The sequence below is a fragment of the Gallus gallus genome, chromosome 5, assembly GCF_016699485.2.
Source record: "Gallus gallus isolate bGalGal1 chromosome 5, bGalGal1.mat.broiler.GRCg7b, whole genome shotgun sequence".
Classification (NCBI taxonomy): Eukaryota; Metazoa; Chordata; class Aves; order Galliformes; family Phasianidae; genus Gallus; species Gallus gallus.
The window spans coordinates 19998667-20006244 of record NC_052536.1 but is presented as its reverse complement, the minus strand read 5'-3'; the positions used below and the strand labels follow the sequence as shown (position 1 = coordinate 20006244).

At 35.6% G+C, this 7578-nt stretch overlaps 1 protein-coding gene and 1 long non-coding RNA gene across 25 annotated transcripts in view; one reads left to right on the top strand and one right to left on the bottom strand.

Annotated features, from left to right (window-relative positions):
- The window catches only part of LOC121110964, a 344431-nt gene that overhangs the window by 14579 nt on the left and 322274 nt on the right, over nt 1–7578 (bottom strand). The window lies entirely within an intron of this gene.
- Nucleotides 1–7578, top strand: part of LRRC4C (leucine rich repeat containing 4C) — a 494470-nt gene that overhangs the window by 485407 nt on the left and 1485 nt on the right. For all 24 annotated transcript variants that reach the window (XM_046942083.1, XM_040701395.2, XM_046942065.1 and 21 more), the window contains one exon: nt 2886–2942. The gene's annotated coding sequence lies outside the window, so the exon portion shown is untranslated. The remainder of the gene's footprint in view (nt 1–2885; nt 2943–7578) is intronic.

The following is a 7578-nucleotide window of genomic DNA, read 5'->3' as shown; positions in this document are numbered from 1 at the left end:
GTTTCAATGACATTTCTCTTCCTAAGATATTATTTTTACTCTGGTTATTCTCATATACCAAAGGCTGTGATTATTTGTACTGAATGCAGAATGTGAAGGGGCTGTAAACAGAGTAAAGTTTCAGTGTAACAGAATTTTCTTGTGACCTCTCTCAAACACTGGATGGTTAAGATGCTGTTCCTGACAATGAGTGGGGGAAGGTAAGCCAGTAGGTATTTGCACCCTAATAATGCTCACTTTGGAGAGTAACCTTTGAGACTTTTACTTCTCTACTGATTGAAATTCTTGCTAACTGTTTCAAAAGGAAGCTTGCCGAGGAAGTACAAAATTGATACCAAGTTTAGAAGAATGCGCTAAGAAAATAAAATTGTATGCAACAGTAACATATATATCATATATATTGCTAGCTTTAAAAACTTTCAATGATCAGCTGCATTGCTGTGTTGTAGGGTCAAAAATGCCTCTAGCATTTGCAGCCAGTGTAAACACATCTCTATGTTGCAAAATAACTCTCACTGTGAAAATAAGCCCTCTTAACGAAAGATTTGGATTTAAGTGAACATACAGGAAAGTTTTAACTTGAAACGGTGTCTACTTCTAAAAAGGTATATTTCAAACATGACCATTCAGTCCTGGAAATGCCTTTGTAGTAGAACATTGTGGAAGATCTTTCAGCTGTTACTGTGATTCACTGCAGTCCTAACCCTTCCTGTATTTGCAGTATCAGGACTCACACTCCTTCACCTCTCCCGCATATCACAAGCAGTAGTAATTCTTATCTGTAACTCTACTTTTTCAACATAGTGTTTTGATCGTGTCTTGGAATAGTTTCTAAGGTAACATTCCAGTACAACAAACGGATCTTTGTCAGAACATCTCAGTCCCAGTCTTTAGTATTTCTTGTATCTAGATCTCTCTTGCACAAAAATAGACAGACATTAGAAAATTCCTATGGTGCTTTTGAAATGTGCTAAAGTCTGAAATAAAACATAGCAGTTCTAAGGAATGTTAGCAAATTTTTCTCCTGAGCTACTGTCTTTACATTCTCTCATTTTATTTTTCCATTATTACTACATCAAATCAATTATTTTTCTTCATAAATATATATTTCAATATTGTACAGGTCTGGATGGAGAGTCCGTTTTTTTTTTAATTTACCACAGTTACTCAAACTGGTATATCAGCCTTTTCATTTTAAGCAGTTTTTAAATAAAATTGGAGGTAGTAAGTAATGCTGCAAAAAGAAAAGCCCACATATCTTCAAATCTAAAATGTTCTCTCACATTCTCCCTTGTTATTTTCCCCAAGAAGATTAAATTAGTTCAGTATGGCTCTGGTTCTAATGATCTGATTCCTGGTGCTACTGTGATTAAACTGGGTGCATTAAAGTAAGCAATGATAAATTAAAAGCACAGTAGAAATCTTGATGGGTGTGTGTAGATGAGTAATCTGAACTGGAAATAAAATATGCCTATTATTCTGTGCTATAAATGGACTTTTATATTATGAATAGAAGAGGTAAAATGATGCGTGGTGCAGTGCTGCATTAGAGAGAAGCTGAGTATTAGTGTACAGACTACAGTCTTCCCTTAGATTATTAAGGGCAAGCACAAGCTTTCACAATACCTCAGTAGCATTTCTTTGTATGTGCAAAAACAAATGCAAGCAGTAATCTTCCAGCTGAACACTCAGATTTTCATAATTCTTTTAGAAAATGCCCAGTAAATGCATTCCTTTAAAGTGGTGACACAAAGTACTGCCATTTATTTCAGTACAGAATGGAATCGTTGAACACAGAACTAGGAATTGCTTATAATGTGGCTTTATTCTAAAACAGGATTTAAGATATAATCTGTGATCTGTGTTTTAATCTTTATTCCTGGCTTCTTTCACAGATTAAAAAGAAAGTGAAACTTGAGTGTAATGAGACTTCTTTCTTGGTGATACGGCACAGTGACAGCGTTTCACTCATGAGCTGTACTTCCCACATTAAGTTACTTAATTTGTGCTGTTTTGAAATCCATATAAAATGTCAGAAATACAACACTGCAAAATAATTACTTAACGCCCAAGGAATATAAGAGAAATCTGTGCCTTTCAGTTAAATGGTTCCACATAGTAAATGACAAGACTCTCCATACAAAGTGTAAAGATACAATCAGCCTTTGTGTGAACTCATATTTTATTCAGAAATAGCATTTTGTATTATCTTGTTTCATAAGTAGAGTTTCTCATGAAATTTCCATTACTGCCTTGTAAGAACAGAAGAATGGCCTGTGTGAGTTGGGATGCCTATTGATAAAATAAAAATATGTTTGGCCCTATTGAGTCAAAACTTTCCGATCTCTATTAGATTTCAGGGGCCTGTTATGTAGGATGTCAGTTGTGAACAAACTTAAGATGATTGTTTCGAGAGTTTCTTTGATGACTGCTTTGTGCTGAGCTACATAAATCCTGCACTCCAAACAAATTAATTAAATCTCCCTCTTTCTAGAATATTCTTTACCTGAAACAAAGTGAGTTTTTAAGATTAAAACTCCCTTCTGCCATTGAAGTGATGAAGAGAAATTAAAAGAGTAGTTCTAGCATTCATCTATGTAACCTGAAGTGCCAAACTGATAAAATTGAGATGATTTTGCTTCTGAAAAATTTGATTATGGAGCCAAGTGAAAGGAGTTCTCATCTAACTTCTACTATAATTAGACTGCAATGTAGAAATGAACCAACCTAGATAATTATCTGAACAGAGAACAACCCTGTCAGCTCTGAGTGCTGACAGCTGGTGCTCTATGTTTGCCAACATGCCCTCTTGTGTTAAATTTAGTTACACAGAAATAATCTGTGTGTATTGTATTTGTATTAAAAGATTCTACTTTGCCTTATAGAAGCAGAACTCATGCAGTTCAACCTTTCCTCAACTGAAGATTTCAGTGACAGAGAAGGTATTGTTTCTTAAACTGACTAGTTGGAGAATGTTTGTTCTATTTCACAAAACTGACTCTCATTTTAAAAATTATTTACATGTGGGTGACAGCCAACTTCTTACTATGCCTGCTTTATGCAACAATTCCACTGATCCTAAACTGAACAGGATCTGAGCCACCTTAGGAGTTCATATATCACATTTATAAGCATCTCTAGAAACAGCAAATGCTGAAATACAGATAATGCAGAAAGATGTTGATTATACTGCAGAGTTTGAGGCCTGCAGTCTTGAACTGCAAGTGGAAAGCAAGGTATATTCTGGCTCTTGCTCATGTTTTGCTTCTTCCAGCCCAGTTTAGCTGAAGCATAATATATTTGCTTCCATTCTACACAGTGAAAGAACAAATATGAGCAAAGCCAGAGAATGCACATGGAAATTTATTAGTATCCCGCTTTAAGGTCAGTAATGCTGGAATTAGCTTTTCCAATTGGTATAAGGAAGCCTGAATGTATTAATCCTCACATATAGAACATGATGTAAGTCATTTTTGTCCCATTCATATTTTTCCTGTACCTGATGTAACATGGTGAAATGACAAATCTAGAGGTAGTCTTTATGCTCTTTGGTTTTGTTTATGTAAATTATGTCATTGTGTCTACTGCATGCCTTCTATAAATTCAAAATGCATGCATCTGCCACTGCCTCCAGAATTAAACTTATTCTGTATTCTGTTAGATCTGTAGATTTTGTGTTTGTTTTTTTGTTGTTGTTGTTGTTTGTTTGTTTGTTTTTAACAAATCCTACCGGTTACAAATGAGTTAATTTTGATTCCTACACAATGAAGATTAAATATTTTTGTACTAGTGAGGCACTAGACCCTTGGAATAGCAGTATTTTATCCTGTATCCCTATAGCCTAGGGATTTTTGGAGTCCAAGTGTAGGAATGCATCTGTGCTCTTGATATAGTGCATGGACAGAATTAATGCCTCTGTATATTGATACTCGAAATCAACTTTGATCAATAAGCCTCATAATCCAGAGTGAATCTACAAGAAACTATTCAAAGATGGATGTGTCCAGGATCCCATCTCCACCTCTCCTTGAGTCCCAGAGTTGAGGAATTTTATGTTGCTTGGACATGCTACTCTAATGCTGGTGTACACTGGAAGCATTTGTAACTAGAAATAAGTTAATCTCAGTTTTGTAGATGGTGATGGTGACCTCTTGCCCCTCTTGTCAGACAAGATACACTCTGAACCTAATGAAGCTAAAGTCTGTCTTGTGTAAGAAAATCTTAGTCACTAGGCTGTAGGTTTGGGTGCTCTTCTTGAACGTAAGTTCAAGTGTTTCACCTTAGGTTCTCTGACCCTAAGACAAGTAACATGATTTATCTCTTATCTGTATTCTGAAACATTTTTCTTGTTCCCAAACAATATTTCTTCGTGTAAAGTTCTAACTGGGAAAAGATCTCAGTAGACTCTTTAAGGAGGGGTATGCCAGTGCCAGGGGCTATCCTTTCAAATATTTCTTGGGTGTGATAAGAGAAGAGCATTTGCTAACAACTGAATGTATGAGCCTAGGCATTTCTGAACACCAGTCATTATGCTATCTCCTCCCAAATTTACAAGTGATACTGATAATAACGAAACTATTTTATTTTTTCTAATATTTTCAAGTAAACCTGTGCATACATCTAGTGCTATGATCTTAATAGATTGACATGAGTAATATGGTCTGCAAAAGGATTTAGCTCTGAACATTTAACTTGCAATTGATCCCTAAGATAAATTTACACATAAAGTGAAGGAACTCATCATTCTTTATTTGTAATTGTTATTATTATTATTATTTTTTTTTTTTGAATTAATTGTGTGCTCTTTCTTTTCCTGCCTGCCAGCCTGCCTTAGTGGACAGCTTCAGTCTAGTAGCTTGATATGAGAGTGTCAGACTTTCTCTCTGGATTTATCAAAGACAACAGTTCAGATGAAGAAAATTCAGACTGATATTCTTTGAGGTTATAAAACTTAAACAAATACGCTTTGGCCCATTATAAACAATTACTCTCCATACATCCTTGCATTACCCTCTTTTTAATGCTCACCTCAAAACTAATTACCACCCTTTAACTATGATATTTGATCTCAATTCTGCAGCTATTAGCCAAGTGAATGATTCACAGAATTTGGGACTGTGTTTGAATGGGAATGGGAAAATAGGGTTTTCTTCTTGCTTTATATTGGCTGACACTGCCATCCTGCGAGTTTATATCCTTCTAGATGTAGATACACACTTCTAAATGGCACCCTCTGTTTTTTTTTTTTTTTTTTGGTTTTTTTGGTTTTTTTTGTTTTTTTTCGTCTGTTGGCATTGAAAATAATGAGCTGAAACCTCAATGAGACTTCTATTTCACAGGCACTGCACATTTTCTGTTCCTTAGCATGACTTAGAAGAAAAGTGAATATAAGAAATGCAAACTATTTAGCAACAGATTTTGCATATGAAAATGATGACCCAACTAATGGCTCACTAATTATAGGCTTCCTAGGAGGCTGACTAATATATCTTGAAATAGATTTGATTTGATCAGCTATTGGAAATTACATCCTTTTTAAGGAGCTAAGTTTAGAGAGTTGTTCTCATATCAATATAATACATTTGTCACACTAAGCACTTTTTCATCTCAGTATTAGTAGTTCCTCAATATTAAGGAAGTATTTCTTACACGTAATTTTTTTTTTTAAGTAAGCTATCAATCTCTATCCAGCCTGTTGTTCTGTTCAGTTCATGTGAACAGCTTGTAGCTGCCTGTTATGCAACCAAAGCTGTGAGATATCCTTGGCATACTGCAGGTTTTTCATAAACACTGCAAAGGGAACAATTATCATATCTTTAGAGACATAGTGTGAGTGAAAAGTGTAAGCCATGCCTTCTAACTTATAGTAACAAAATCCTAGAAATGCATCTTTGCAGCTGTCAAAGGAATGTGAATGTATCTCAGGGGTAGTTAAATTATTTTCATAACTTTCCAGCATTTTGCATAGCACAGTAGCAGAAAGGACTAAGACCATATTTGGTTGGATTTTTTTTCTCAAGTTTTAGTCGAAAATTGTATCAAAGAGGTAATAAATAGCTTCCCACACTAAGGGAGGTTCATTCTGTTGCTGGAAATATATATATATATATTTTTCTTTATAATCCAGAAACTACAGATCTAAGATCTTCAGTTTGTAAGTGAAGGAGCCTTCGGGAAGAGTATTATTTTAATTGTAATTACAGTTGGGTTTTGTCTTCCACATTTAGCAAGTTTACTAAATTGCTGTTTACTTTATAGAGGGACAAGAAGCCTTGCAAAGGGATCTAGATTGATTGGAGCAACAAATGAAAATGCCAGGTGCTGCTCCAGGACCTGAAGCAATGCCAGACACAGGCACAGACTGTGGCTGGGGAGCAGCTCAGGAGAGTGGACCTGGAGGTATTGGTGACAGCATCATGAACCAGCAGTGTGCCCAGGCAGCCAAGAAGGCAAACTGCATTTTGAGTTGCATGAAAAAGAATGGGATTTTCCCACTGTATTTAGAATTGGTGCAGCCTCACCTTGAATATTTCGTTTAGTTCTAGACTGCACAATATGAAAAAGATATTAATGTTCTTGGAAGCATCCAGAGGAGGGTAATAGGCCTGGAAGACATGTTCTGCTAGGAGAGGCTGAGGACATAAGAGTTTCCAGTCTGGACAAGAGGAGGCCAAGAGGAAATCTCATTGCTCTCTGGAACTTCCTGAGGAAGGGAAGGACAGATGGAGGTGTCAGTCACTTCTTCCTGGGAACCGATGACAGGACACGTGGGAACAGCACAAAGCTGCACTGGGGGAAGTTCAGATTAGACAGGGGGAAAATTTCCTTTACCATGAAGATGATCAAACACCTAGAGAGATGGTTGATGCCCCATTACTGTCAGTATTCAAGAGATGTTTGGACAATTCTATCATTAAAGAGCTTTAATGGAGTTTATCTTTGAAAGTCCCTTCCAATTGGACCATTCTCTGTTATTCATTAATGATGAAGATTTGGTGGCCAAATTCTGTGTCCATGATGTCTGTGCAAATCTCGTTATTCTTCTGGAAGAGGTAGGGAAGTAAAAAATATGATCCTTATCAGTTTTATTGATGAGAAATAGGGAGAGTGGGAGAATACCACTGCTGTTACAGATATTGCTCTCCTTGTCTACTGAAAAAAAGAAAAAAAAAGAAAAAGAAAAGTAACATTCCTTTACTGGAATTAATATTTAATATATCTAAGATATAAATACTAAAAATTTCACTGGTAATTTTGGAATAATTAGGCATTCTGTTATTGATGCTTAGCTAGAAGTTTTCTTTTAAAGATCTCTCTATTAATAAAGTCAAAATGCCCTCTGAATTTTTTTCTCTCCTGAGCTCTTGAAAACAGTGAAAGTTCATTGAGTTTCTACATCTATTACTTTACTAAAACAATTTTACCATCTATTAAAACAAGATTTGTAAAAGGGGCCTTACGTGAATGTTCAAATCAAAGTACAGATGAAACTGTGAAGCCACTTATCTCATCTGTTAAGAAAAACCAAAACAAACACAAACAAATAAAAACAACAACAACAAAAAAAGAAAAAAACAG